We start from the raw sequence: 15,277 nt of genomic DNA on the forward strand, positions 1-15,277 counted from the left end.
ATGTACGTAAACATGAATTTAATTATGGTTCTATGTAGAGCGTTCGCTACGATGAGGTGGCCTAACGGCCAGGGCGCTCGACCTCGGACCTCGGGAAATAGGTTCGAGTCTCGGTAATGCCGATGAACTTCCTGTGATTCGGGGCAAAACACTTGATCTCCCCGTGCCTTACAAAACGTGACTGTGGGTCCTCATGTAACGGAACGGGGGCTATGTATGGCGCTGTAATACTTAATTGGTTTCGGGTCAAGTTCGCGCTATATAAAACTCGGCAAATATTTTCAATGCCTTCGGGTCGAGCTCGCGCTATCTACAATACGCGTAAAGGCGTAACCTATACATGAACCGAGGCTCATGTCCTCAAGGTCCGCTAGGAGCGGTGCCAGTTCACTGAGGCTCGGAGAATGGACGGGAGCGGTGGGAGCATCCCAGTCCCATGGTGTGTCCTCCTGTGCGGGACCCTAATCTTTAAAACGGTGTCTTTTCACCAATATCAGCGTGAGAAAAGAGGTTGTGGCGGAACGGCCAGAGCTGCCGACATTGTAAATAGGAACCAGGTTCGAGCCTCGGCGTCGGCAAAACATCCCGTGATTCGGGGCAATTCACTTAATCTCCCCGTGCCCAACAAGAAACAAGCAACCTCGGAGCGGGGGACCAGGGTGCGAGAGTCGGTATTGTCTTTTATATTGAATGCGGAGACGATTCATAAAATATGCATAAAAGCATAATCGAGACATGAACCACGCCTCATGGCTTCAAGGTCCGAATCTGGTTCGGCAGACACCTTCATCCCCAGCGAACGGATATGGCCCAAGGGAGAGTGGGGAGCGGTGCCGGTTTCTGAGGCCGGGCGTATGGACGGGAGCGGTGGGAGCATCCCTGTCCCATGGTGTGTCCTCCTGTACGGGGCCTTGTCCGCCTGTCGTGGCATCTCCTCACCCCCGCCGCACTGACTCTGGGGGTGCGAGGTCTTAGAGCTTCGGAGCCGCGTCCGCATCGCGAGTCGATAGGCCTCCCTGATTCCACTCGTAGGGAGCAAATGCGTTTGTCGGTTTACATCGGTGCTCGGGTACAGCGCTTTCAGACCTTTGCGATGTACAACTATAGTTGGGTTGTGATTTGAATAGCGAATGGCCCTTGGCCCTGACAACGATACAGGGTACTTAACCAGGGGCGAGCCGCGAGGTCGCGTCCACATTCTGTGATTCGGGGCTAATCACTTAATCACTCCGTGCCTCAATGTGTATGTAAATACGGTGCTACGGGATATATGCATAAAGAGCGAAACGTATACAAGCACCGAGGCTCAGGTCATCAATCTCAATCTGGTTGGTGTTTCGAGTCTCGGGGCCGCATTCTGTGATTCGGGGCACATCACTTAATCTTAACGCCCCCGTGCCTAAATATGTATGTAAATGCGGTGCTTCACGCTCCAATACCTTCGGGTCGAGTCGCGCAGGATAAAGAAGATATGCAGAGATTTCCAACTTAGGGGCAGGGAAGCAAGGTTCGAGTCTCGGGGTCGACGCCACATCCTGGGATTCCGGGCGAATCACTTAATCCCCCCGTGCCTGAATGTAAGCGGTGCTCATGTAAAGCGCTCTAATACCTTAGCGCTATATAAATCTACATTAAATAAATAACACTTGAATGGTGCTTGGCCCTGACAATGATACAAGTGACCCCAAGATGCGGGGGCAAAAGTACAAAATAGCCATTGTCATACAAGGCGTATTTGGTCCCCGGGACATTACGTCACATGCTTGACAGAACCTGGTCGAGCGCCTCCTATACCTTGTGCAATTGCGCTCACCTTTCAATTCTCTCTCCTAGATCGTGCTTGGTGTCCGGTTGACCGACGGAACCCGCTGGCGACAGGACAAGGGTGTAAGTGGCGCAGGGGGCAAATTACCGATACCTTTGCGCTGTTGAAACATGCACAATTGGAACACTAGGTGGGCTCTCCCCACGTTGCCTGTGATGTGTTTATCGCCGGTTTTGAATGAGGGAATGGGACTAGATTGCTTGCTGGCGGTGGACCTCGTGCACGTTAGTTGGTATGGGAGCGGACAGCCAATAACCCGCGCACCCGGCGCACGGTGGGAGCGGGCATGAGCGTGCGTGGGTCCTTTGCCTTGGGACGCTTGCTCGCAAAGTTACAGGTTCAGGTTACATTGATTCTGTATCGGTTGGCGTACCTTTCGTTTGGTCCGGTAGAGCACACAGGTTAGTGATCGCCCGCGGGGCATACTTCACAATGGCGGTCGCCCTCGCGAGCGAAGTAAATTAACGGGGGTGCGGCCGGCTTGAAGCCGCATACCCTGTGCCGTGGGAGCCGGTAGGAGACTAGTGTGGGTTCACAGCCCCAAGGCACCAGCACTGCAAGGCTGGGAGCTGCCTGGGTCCCCGCTGATCGCGGTAAGTGCAACCCCTGTGGCTCTCCCTGGTTAAGGTTAAGGTTAAGGTTATCGCCCCCCCTCCAGTCGGCTACGCTGCCGTCGAGGGTGGGGGGGGGCATGCAGTGGGCTGCGTGCGGCAGGCGTAATGGACCTGGCTCGGGCATCGTTTAGTATGACACGAATCTGGTAAGCCCCCCGCGCTTGAATGTGTAATGTAAATAAGGTGCTCAGGTAAAGCGCTCCGACACCTTCAGGTCGAGTTCGCGCTATATAATTCTGCAACATGTATTGCTGATTTCCTATAGGGCAGTTAAATGACACAAGTGCGTGCATTGTTCACATACGCGATTATGGGCATTAATAAACCCCCGGCACCTCAATGAAAATCTGGTGCGGTGCTCGCGTGATCCGGTTGGGGAGCGGGTAATATGGTACGAATTTCTTAAGCACCCCTTGCGTAAAGATGTATTGTAAATACGGTGCTCATGTAAAGTGCTCCAAATGCCTTCCGGTCGAGTTCGCACTATATAAATATGCACCATGTAATTGCTGGCTTCCGATAAGGCAGATACATGATACCAGTACATGCACTGTTCACAGCATGCGATTACGGGTTTACTAATCCCTCCACGCACCGCAAGGGTTAATCGGGTGCGGTGTTCGCGTGACCTGGAATGGGTTTCGTGTTCTGTGGTACGAATTTCTCACGCTCCCCGTGCCTGTACGTGTAACGTAAATACAGTGCTCATGTGAAGCGGTGCAATACCTTTGGCGGCGAGTTCGCGCTATACAATATGCAACAGGCATGTGCTGGCTTGCTATAAGGCAGATACTTGATAAAAGTGCAGGCATCGTTCACAAGTCTTTGCTCTGATACCTTCGGGTCGAGTTCACGCTAGATAAATATGCAGCATGTATTGCTGATTTCCTATAATGCAGACACATATTCCATTGCAACCATAGACAGAGTTCGGGTTGCTTATGTGGGCCGCCTTCAACGGTCACTGATATGGGGAACTCACACATATCTAACTGTAACCTAGACACCCGGGTGGGTGCCTAGTCGGGCGGGCAACGCAACCGAGATAGAATGGTAGTTATTATCTAAGGCTAAAGGAAGTCTGGATTGAGCCACTAGATGGTGTAGATATGGGTGCAGCTCAGCGCCCCAATCCCATTGAATTCGGGGACGCACTGGCATAGCGGCAAAGAATAAGTGGTCACCACATAGCGCATCACTAGGGCCTAATCACGGCAAGGTTACCGGCGTGATTGTCCAAGTGGTTGCGGGTGCGCCGCTCGCGAGCGGATTGCAACCCGTGGTTTTCCTCTGTCTCAAATCGACCGATAGTTCATGGTTAAGCCGTTTGGCCTGCAGAACACTGAGCTGGGCTCCATAACCAAGAGTTAGGCCTGCAGGAGGATTAGCTGAAGGAACCATATAGGAATAGGTCCAGATGTACTTTGGGGGGCATTCCCCTGCAACCAAAGACAGATTTCGGGTTGCGCAATGAAGACCTTCCACCCGGCTGGTGGGTGGTATGGTTGTTATATAGCAAGTGTGCGGTCGTTCAAAGTTTGGTAAAGACCACGTAGAGCCCCAGGGCATCAGGGCATTATTGACCGTGCAGCACTCGCTACGTTCAGAATAGGGCCGGTATTTGCACCAAAGTCTCCGGTTGGTTCCCACAGACTTGTCTGCTCCCAAGGTTATCCTCCAGGGGTAGAACTTGAGACTAAGGGGGTATTGCCTGCTTCGGCGGCACAAATAAGCGATAGCTACGCCGGGATGGAGTTACCATGCAGGTCCTGCCACCACTGGGTTCCCCCCAGGTGATGGGATCAAGTTAGGTGGGACCGCGAAGTCTACGGTTCTTGGGAAACTTCCTGCAGTAGGGCATTTAGCAACAGATAAGATACCAGCGTGTGAGTATCAGATATCTGCTTTCCAGCAGCTCCGTGCCCTGGGAGCACACGCGTTGCCCTAACTCTGTGGCCCTCCCACAAGGGAGCCGGGTAGCAAAACAAGTGAATAGGCTCCTTAGGCGGGCCTCTGGCCTTCAGCTGGGTGTAATCCCCATCAATTGAAGAGAGGCCCAGGTAAAAGGGGCTTTCCGTAATGCTTGGAGGACCATTGCGGTTGGTGGCACCCCCCACCGGAATCACTGGTCGCGTACGGCAGCTGCAGGAGACTGGTGCTGCTGTCCCAATATCTGGGGTGTCAGCAGGGCAAATACAAGGGGACATTATGACAGCGCGCAACGCTTAAGCCAAACAGATTCCCGAAGCTGGTATGCCTATGGGATCATCACTGAGGGATCCGTAGGGGCATAATTCCTATAAGGTATAAGGGAGGGTGGGCAGGGGCAAGAGTCGCCCCTTGCCCATGGTCACGCGCTGGCAGTGAAGTGCACTCCTGTGCCACAGGTTAACTATCTGAGGGGACTGTACAAATGTTAAGTAACCCTTCTCGTCATAATAGTCAAAGCGGGCAGGCCCAGGATTGTGAATAGGTGTAACCTTCCCGCTGGGGGGCGAATAGTTATCGCACATCTTCACAGGCCCCTCTATTTCAACAGACCCCATCCGATTGGGATAGCGTCTAGGGATTGGGGACATAGATGGGGCCATCTACAATCCAGGAGCTATAGCTCACTGGTATGTCTTGGGCCTGTGGTTATAAGGGATCTCACAGGGTTTGAGTCCCGCCCAAAGGGGTTTGGGCTTTATTCGCCATGAGATGATCCGGGGGAATGTAAAGGGGTACTTCGACTTGGATGGAGTACACCTCTCCCAAAGAGGCATGGATCTGTTTTATTGGATTTAAGCGAAGCATTGGTGAATAGAGGGTGCAGGTAAAGAGCTAGGTTGGTGGGGGGCCCTGGCTGCGACGGTTAGCCGCCTCCAGGGCTGTGGCGGAGTTACAGGGCGATCTGGAAGCAGGCCGGTACAAAGGGTACCTCTGCGCGGCACCACGTGGTGCCTGAGCCAAAACGAGGAGCCTCCAGAGAGGTCCCGGAAGCCGGTCGGCGCCCCGCTAGGCCTGTGGGCGGTTGTGGGCCTGAACAACCGGGGGCTTGCTATGCGACGCTCCGCCCCGAGAGGGGGGGTGTGAGTAGAATCTCAACGGCACGTGATCGAAAAAAGAATCACTTGGGGGGCAGCACTTGCGGGTCGTTCCCGTGCTGCCCGGCTCATCAGGCGGGGCAGGTGAAGTAGATGGCCGCCTGCCCTTGGATCGCCCGTAAGATAACCCACCTATTACATATCCTGGAATTATGTAATAAATCCTGCAGCATTTGTTACCCAGTTACAACTGTTTCTTGTGTCTTCTTTGGGTAACCTAATTTGGGGGAGGGGGGAAAGCGGGGTGCCCCTGGGGGTACTATGCCGCTGACCGCGGCCCCCGCAGGGGGCCACTCGGCGGTCGGCGCCTTAGTGGCCCCGGGGCCCCGGTCACCCCTCCCCACTCCCTCCTTCGGGGGGGCGGGGGCAGGGATCCTGATTGTGCCCCCCTCCGTGTCGGGGGCCGGAAGTGACGCGAAAGGCGCGTCACTTCCGGGCCCAGGTGTGAGGGGAAGGCTATTTAGCCTTCCCCCACCCTCACTGGCGACCTCTTTGTCGCCCACCTCGCCTTTTTACCCTCCCTACCGCTTACCCGGCGTGGTGTGGTGGGGTGGGGTTTTTGGCTGAACGTTTTAATGTTTTTCTTTTCGTTGCAGGCGGAGTTACAGGGCGATCTGGAAGCAGGCCGGTACAAAGGGTACCTCTGCGCGGCACCACGTGGTGCCTGAGCCAAAACGAGGAGCCTCCAGAGAGGTCCCGGAAGCCGGTCGGCGCCCCGCTAGGCCTGTGGGCGGTTGTGGGCCTGAACAACCGGGGGCTTGCTATGCGACGCTCCGCCCCGAGAGGGGGGGTGTGAGTAGAATCTCAACGGCACGTGATCGAAAAAAGAATCACTTGGGGGGCAGCACTTGCGGGTCGTTCCCGTGCTGCCCGGCTCATCAGGCGGGGCAGGTGAAGTAGATGGCCGCCTGCCCTTGGATCGCCCGTAAGATAACCCACCTATTACATATCCTGGAATTATGTAATAAATCCTGCAGCATTTGTTACCCAGTTACAACTGTTTCTTGTGTCTTCTTTGGGTAACCTAATTTGGGGGAGGGGGGAAAGCGGGGTGCCCCTGGGGGTACTATGCAGAGATGAAACGTTGGGCTCCGAGCAGGATTTCTTAAAACATTTTGTTGGTCTAATATGTCCCGCAGAGCCGCTTTTATAGTCGCGGCAGGTAGCGGCGTAGGTTGGGACGGGCCCATCGGCGATTGGGGTGTGAGCCGGTATAGTCTAGAGGCTGCGGAGATCTCGTAGGGCGTACCCATTGGTGCACGTCTTTTCAGATTGCGGAGGATGAAGCGTTGGGCTGCGAGCGGTTTCATAGCGGGGAGGCACATTTTCTGGTGTAATCTGTCCCGCATGTTTACTGTGCCGGTGTTGGGTCTTATCTATCAGTGTGGTTTTTATCTATCAGGGTGGCGCTCCATGTTACTGGGGAAACTCGAACTGCTGAAACACGAACTGTTCGTACTATACCCGTTGTTTTGTCTATGTACTTACCTGTCTTCAAGGAGGCCCGTACTACTCACTGTACAGTCTGCGCTCCATGTGACCGAGGAAACTTGAACTGCCGATCAGACATGCCAACCCTCCCGATTCGGGCGGGAGACTACCGATTTGAAGGCTAGTCTCCCGCCTCCCGATTCAAGCCTCCAGAAACCCGATTCCTCGGGGTTTCAGCTGACAGGGCTTGGTATTGCATAAGGTGCTAATTCTTCCAGCAATAGTCAGAGTGGCGGTGCTGGGGGCTAGAAGGGGTGAAAAAACAACAGAGCCTCATTAACAAGCGAATGGTCTTTTAAAGACCCGTGAAGTACTCAGGGGCTGTCCGGGAAGCTGTTTCAGCCCGGGCTGCCACACACGAGGGGGCAAGGGTGGGGGGGGTTTGGTGTATGTACTGCCAGCAACCTGCCAGGCCAGTGCACAACACTTGCATCACCCTCCTCTGTCTGCCATTGCACTCCATGCTTCTGAAAGGTAAAAAAAAAAAAAACGTGCATTTGCGTTTTGAATGTCTGATCCTGCAGCAGCACGCTTCCAAGGCCCATACATGACAGTAACCCGATTTAAGGCCCCATTCTCCCGATTTTTTCTAAAAAATCTCCCACTTTGCTCTTTTGAAATGTTGGTATGTATGCTGCTGATGTTCGTATTATACTCGTTGTTTGCCTATGTTTGCCTCATTAAGTATGCCCTCCTCATGTTGCCCACGCTATACCGGTAGGACAGGCGCCGCAGAGAGTATTGCATTGGTGTGCTGCGGAGGGCGTGACGATGTGCCTTTGTGGTGTGGTGGTTTTAGCGCCATTTCGCACAATGTGAGCGGGGGATGCGATGCACGATTCAGAGGTGCATTTTCACACAATCTAAGAGGCGCATAGCATAGATTGTCTGTCGCCAAGCACATTCAGGCGGGCTGCACCCATGAAAGGGATAGCATCTGTCTTCAAACTGGCAAGAGGCTTATTTGAGCTAAACTTCCTTTCAGGTCGAGTATACAGTTCATGGTCAGCCCGCCACGTGAATGAACGAAAACACGCAGGGAAGCGCGCACGCGGCAGCTAAGAAAGCACGAGTAATTGCAATTGTCGTTTTGGACCTTATTTCATGAGCAATAATGAAAGATGCTCTGCATGTGAAAGGGCCGATTATATAAATATTTTCGATGCTGGTAAAATCCTCTGTTATTTACACATAACAATTAAGTCAAACACGTCATAGTCTATATACTTCTGTCAGCTTGGTCAAGATTAGACATGATTGAAGCTGCACGTTATAGATATTTTTGCGATGAAAAGTCGGCAGCGGAAACTCGCGGTAAAGGTCTCCCAATTACCTGAAGTACTGACATCTTTACAGGTGGCCGGGGGAAACATCCATTTGGTTTTCTTGGCAATTAAGCAGCGGGGAAATGTTATCCAAACTCGTCTACCATTGTAACCATGAAATTAACTACTGAAAGGTCGTCTGTTCTGGCAGTGTATTTACATGAAGCAATATTTCCGCAGTTAAGTTGAATAAAAGAAATGAACCTTCTACTATCTAAGGAAAATGTTGCTCTGCCTGTAAGGTCTTGGCGGCTGTGTAGTATACATAAAAAAAATAAAATGAAAAAAAAATGAAAAAAAAAAAAAATTACATTTCCTTGCACTAACCTTTTGTAATTTCTTACCAATGCTGTGTTATGCTACTATTTTAAAGCTGTACGGGGCATGTGAATCATTACAGTTGTATGGGTTAAGTGCAGAAAACCCGTTTAGGTCTCCCCAGTGAAACAGCACGGTGGGTTACACAGTCATTGGACTTTACTGGAGGTGAACCTCAAAAATGGCCGCCATAAACAAGTATTGGCAGTGGTAGTCATACATAAATGTTTATTTCTTGGTATTTATGTTACCTGGCTACTCTCACTGAGAGCAGAACTACGCAAAGGAGCTGCAGCACACTTTAAAGAGTGTTTTTACAGTAATGCAGAATTCTAGGCCACAGAGGCAGATAATTCACCATGAGATAGCAAATGTAGTTTAATAATAAGTTAATTAGTGAGCATTTTTTGCTGTGTATGGAGCTTCCACATTTTGGTCCATTTGAACGTGTAATGCGCGCTTAAGTGCATCATTTCGTCTATAAGAAATATTACAGTTCTAGAAAACTACTTTGAATGCTTGATATTAAGAATAACAAATTGAAATGATGGTGCAAGACAATATTGTTAGCGCTTTTTCTGGTGATGCCTGTAGCATTTTAAGTATGTTGTATTCGCAAAAGTGATGTCATAGCCTGAGATTAGGCAGAGCATTATGTAGAATCATGCATTGAAAACTTATGCATGCAGAAGGATGCATAACGGCTGGGTGGGTGTAGGAGACTTGAACTCTGTCAAGGAATATTGTGTAAACAAGTAACTTTGGAGGTTACATAGTCACAATTACTATAGGTGGCGTTACAGCCCGACCTGCTGAGTGAGCACATGGGGGGTCAGGGTCCATTTATGAGGCTTAGTGTACATATTGTACGTGTGCAGTCGTAGGGCCTAGCCTCCTCATTGGTGGGTAAATGAATGCATATTATTTTGTGTAATTAAGGCGAAAGCGCACCAAACCTAATGGCTTGTTATTCTCTTCCCTTATGTGATCGTGGGAGGCGCTCTGCGCACACATGGCGGCAACATGCTCTCGAGACGGCACCTAGCAGGAACCTCAGGATGGCCAACATATCGGTACAAGCAGACATGGGAAGGATTCCGTGTCCCGTGGGGTATCTGGTTCGTATGGTATAGGAAATTGGGATAAACTAAATAAATAAATAAATAAAATAAAATAAAACGGGGTAGTTACAGCCTGGCCTGTGGGAGCCATGCAGTCCCTCTCCTTGCACACTAATGAGGCGGAAACACAAAAGCCGTTCTTTCTAATATATCCAAGTTCCGGTCCCCATGGGCATGGATAAGACTGGGGTGGTTGGTCTGCCACTTTAAGCAACGCTATCGGACAATGCTGGGGAGGTTGATCCTGCGGAGTTTTGCTTACAAATGTAATATGGCTTGCAGGGCTGAGTGCCCCGGTGGTAATAAGATCAGTTGTTGGTCACTGATGTTTTCATTTATTGGGTCCTAATACTTCTGCCAGTGGCGATGGTGGCTAAATTGCTGCAGGGTAAGTAGGTCCGGCCAGTGTCGTCTGGGTCAGTTCGGTACCAGCCTACATACCTATTCTTACATCTAACAACATGGCTGGGGTGATAGCAAAAGGGGTGAACTAATTCCCAGCATTAACAGGTAGTTTCTCATTGGGTTCTCATGGTCCTACTACTGCGTCTAAATAGCCAGTGTCAGATCCTTTTAAAGGCGATTGTCGCAAGAGGACCGCCTTCCACCCAAAGTGGGATAATCAGTCCGTGACTATGCGGAGCAGAGTATATTCCTTTCCTCAAGGGTGTTTAGGACAACTTTCAGTGCCACCTTACTAGGGACAGTATCTGTACACAAGCACAATAGCGGGAGCACTCACTATGGACATGAGAAACATCTGGGTATTATATATTGTTTGGCTGCACCGGCGACTACTATTTGAGTGGGTACATAATCTGGCTAGGCATCAGGTAAAAAAAAAAAATACAAAAAAAAAAATAATAATAATAATAATAATAACAGTAATAATATTAATGATTTTTACAGCTACTGCTTGCCTGGAACAAGGGGCAGCACAATTTTCTTTTTGCTGGGCACTTAGGTTCAATAAAAAGTAATAAGCACTTGGGTTAAATAGAAGTAATAAGCTTAAGAGACTGTTTAAGTGCCACCAGTCAAATGAAATACACTGGTCTTAGGGAAGTATTTAGCACAATGTACGTGGAGCAACTTACCTGGGGACAATGTAGCAGGAGGTAGTGTATCAGTTGGAGTAGACAACGGGTCCAGCCTCTCTACAGGCCGCTTGGCAGAGGTGGCGATTAGGAACCGTATTCATAGCCTCCATCTCGTGTGTGGAGTAATTGCACATCATGAGGTATATTGTCATAAGTAAGCCAGCATGGGATACCATCGGTGGACATCTTGCCATTTGGTCTTAATTGTGATAGACAAGCACCAACCCTACATAGGGAGCAGCCTTGGTCAGCAGGGAGAAGCTGTACATCAAAGGAAATATCGTCAACTCATGCAGAACATTAAATGGCAGGGCGTGAGTAAGGGATCCTGGCAGAAAGGAAACCTTAAGTTTGTTGGGCTCCGGGCGAGTGAGGGGACTGACCTGCTGTTGGTTCCGGGCTTTCTGTCCTCACTTGTGATGCTTGGTGGATGTTCTTCTGGTGTTGTGTGGGACTCCAGGCACACTGAATAGGACAATGCGTTATTGGAGGCCTGGGTGGGGTCATTTTCTCCAACATGCAGGGTACTGGGAATACAGAAAGTGGTACAGATGCGGACATGTCTCTGGGTCCAGTCAAGTTGGCAAGGATTCGGGACTGGAATAGGGAGCAGGGGTCTGGGTAGTTGGCTGGGAAGCAGGTCAAACTGAGGAGTAGGTGAAGGGTGTGTTACACTCTCACTTCCGGTACAAGCTGGTCAGGTGTGGGGGATTACACCTGGGTGCTGGTATCCTAGGGGCAGTGCTTACGCTGTAAAAGAGGGAGGGCAGGTGCCCAGATTTCTGTTGCTGGGAAGCACGCTATAAAAATGTAAGTGCCAGTCCCCATAAATAACGTTACTGGCCAGCATGGGCTTCCATTGACTCAGAGTAAGCACTGCCCAGTGGGCCAATGCGGTGTGCGGTGCTCCTCCCCCCCTCCTCCGTGATGGTGGAGGATGTGGACATGCGGTGAAGTTGTCACAATAATTTCCCGTACATTCCCTTTTTAGAAGAAGCAGGGATGCCCTGAGTGGAACATGGGGATGGTTGTTGCAAGGTGGGGCCTGCTGGCACTCTTCGCACAGCGTTTGTCACAATAAGTATGTGCTTCTCCCCTGATGGGGAAGGAGTTGGACATGCGGTGAAGTTGTCACAATCATTTTCCGGTATATTCCCTTCAAAGGCGACAATATTGAGGTCGGAAGTGATTCCGGGAATGGCCTGGGGCAGTGGGTTTTCAGATAAAAGCCATGAAAGAATCGGTAAAGAAGTTGAACCATTACATAAAAAGGATTTTAACAAAGCCCTCCATGGGTACTATTAGACACAAATTGCTACATCCTGGGATGAGGGAGTTGTTCCATGAGGATGTGGGGTATCTGTCTGCCAAGGGGATGGCGATCTTTAGCCACACTGTACTGGGGGGCTATTGTGGAGTACAGCCAGCGCCAGGTAGAGGGGGGAGGGCGAGTGCGCCAGGGACCTTCTCACCTTGTGGCGGAGCGCTGGCAGTTAACACCAAAGGAGGCATGGGCAGCAATGGAGGTTCAGCAACTGGATGGACCCCAAGAGGGGGTATGATGGAACTGTGCAGTGGATAGGCGGGGAGGGGACAGACCTACTGGTGGTCCTGGACTCTACTGCCAAGGGTAGGCGCGGGGAGGGGACTGACCTGCCGGTGGTCCTGTCTCTACTGCCCTATCCCGCAACGTATGGACCGTGTGGACTCTTTGGGAGGCTGCCTGTGTTCAGGTACCTCGGTGGGCCAATGCGCTATGCGGTGCCCAATATTTCAAGCAATTCAATGTTTGCTGTAGCACGTTGGGGCCTACCGGCACAATGTGCACAGCTGAGTGGGTCGGCCGAGTTGGCCAAAGAATTTAAGTACATGTGTATGGCAAAGCTAAAATCAAGTATAATGCTATGCCTAATTTCCATACTGCCTTTGACATGTGGCAATGTTTTCTGTAGCGCGTTGGGGCCTGCCGGCACAATATGCGCAGCTGAGTGTGTAGGCCGATTCGGCCAACAAATTTAATTATAGGCATATGGAGAAGCTGAAATCAATTATAAAGTTATGCCTAATTTCCTTACTGCCTTTGACATGTGGCAATGTTTTCTGTAGCGTGTTGGGGCCTGCCGGCACAATGTGCGCAGCTGAGTGTGTAGGCCGAGTCGGCCAACAAATTTAATTATAGGCATATGGAGAAGCTGAAATCAATTATAAAGTTATGCCTAATTTCCTTACTGCCTTTGACATGTGGATGTTGCAAAAAGTCTGTTGCTGTGGATCCTGATATATATCCAAGTAGTAGTTTACTCCTGTAATGGTTGTGTAGATTTATATGATTTGATGTGAATAAAAGTCTACGCCTTGGACAACATAACCGATGTTTGGATATTCTTGGGCCCAGTGGGCGCTGAGGGGTGTCGGAAGTGAGGGTGAGTGAGTGTTTCATTGTGCGCGTACTATGGAAATCCTGTATTTTTATATTAAGTTTCTGAGACCAATTTATATTATTTTGGCCCTGAATTTGAACTAAATCTATACTTAACCCCACTTATTAACTCTGGTCTTTACTGTATGACCAAATGGGTTACACTGTTATGATAAATTGAAATTGACCCTAACTCCTTTTGTTCCTCAGACACCCAAAAAAGCTGCACTGCAGGGGTTAGGAAATGGGGCCCAACTATTGTGTGTTGTCAATTCCTTACGCTTTATTTTTTATTTTTTATAAATCAAATTTAATAAATGCATTTGTACAAACGGAAAAGTATGCTTGAGCCTTTACACCCATTTGAAACCGCGCCATTCTTTTCTTCCAGGTGTTCTGAACCTCTCGGTCGGCTCCTGATTGCTAGGCCGTTCACGCGGTTATCGGTCTCTACAAAACATCTCCACCACTGCGACCTGCACTTCCGCCCTTGTTCATCTCCGCGGTGTTTCATCGTCGGTGACTGAGGGTTCAGGCCTCTGGCATCCTTTTAGCAGCTATAATGCACAATATCGGCAGACACATCCAGCTGCAAGCGGAGACACGCCGGTGGGGTGAGCACTTTACAAGAACAGATCACAGCGTGCACGACCCAGTCATCACTTTTAAATTCTAACATTTGAGAACTGCACTGCACCGAAGGCAAAGAAAGGAATTAGATCTCAGAATTATTTGCAAAGGCGCTGTTTCTAGGCGACACAATTAAGCTCTCAAATTTCGCCTTATTTCCCTTCTTCTGCCTACCAATATCACGCTGCCCTCTCGCACGCACATCTGAATGGCATACACGTGCCAAAAAAACTCCCGTCAGCAGAGAGATGCACGAGGTCACCCAACCTTGTAGTGCGTTGTGGCATGACAACCAAACTGTGATTGGATAGAAGGAAGAGCCATGCAACGTGATACGCGTCGCTAAACTGCTTAGCTCACCAGTTGCCTTTTAGGCTCTAACTCACACTGCCTTATAGCACAATTCTGCAGCAGTCATAATTTATGTACGTACTTTCATGTAAATAAAATACAATTTGCAGGTTTTTTTGGGGTGGGGGAAATGGAGCAAAAGGTGTCACTTCTTCAGTAATAACACTATTAAAACTCGTCTAAGCATGTACATATCAAACATAGTCAGTGCTTGAAATGGAAAAATAGAAGTGCAGGTACTCTGTACCAGAGTACCTGCTTGTTTCTGAGAAGTGCCGGTACTCTCCAATTTAAAGTATTATGGGGCTCATTTATGAGCCCCTGCGTCACTTTTGCGCCACCGGTGCGTCACTTTTTGTGACGTACCAGTGGCGTAAAACATGCGCCATGATGCGCCATATTTACAAAGTGACGCATCTACCTAGATGCGTCACTTTGCAAACCCCTGCGCTACATTATACCTGCGTCAGGTATAATGTATGCAGGGTGGGCGTTCCCACGTAAGTAAGCATCGTAGAAGTGACGCAGTGAAATCTACGAGATTTCACTGCGCCACTTCTAGGGTGCAAATGCGTCAATATCTTACGCCTGCCTCACAGCAGGCGTAAGACTGATGCAGGCCCTATCACATGGGGCTTGCCCCATGTGAAAGGACACATTGCTGGAGTTGCGTCACTTTTGTGACACACTCCAGCAATGCGTCACTTTTGCGGCTACAGATACGTCAGAAATACTGACGTATCTGTGACTCCTTGCGACATGATGCGTCATACTGTAAATATGACGCATCACTGGAGTCGCAGGGAGGGCGCAGTGAAAAGTGACGCATCACTGTTTTCACGCAGTGATGCGTCACTTTTCATAAATGAGGCCCTATGTTTCTCTTGAGAAGTGCCGGTACTCTCCTTCTCAAAATAAAAAAGTGCTGTTGCTCCGTACCGGAAAGTGCCGGCCCATTTAAAGCACTGAATATAGTAAAAAAACTGCATACTTCACA

Source organism: Triturus cristatus, chromosome 5_2, assembly GCF_964204655.1.
Source record: "Triturus cristatus chromosome 5_2, aTriCri1.1, whole genome shotgun sequence".
NCBI classification, from domain to species: domain Eukaryota; kingdom Metazoa; phylum Chordata; class Amphibia; order Caudata; family Salamandridae; genus Triturus; species Triturus cristatus.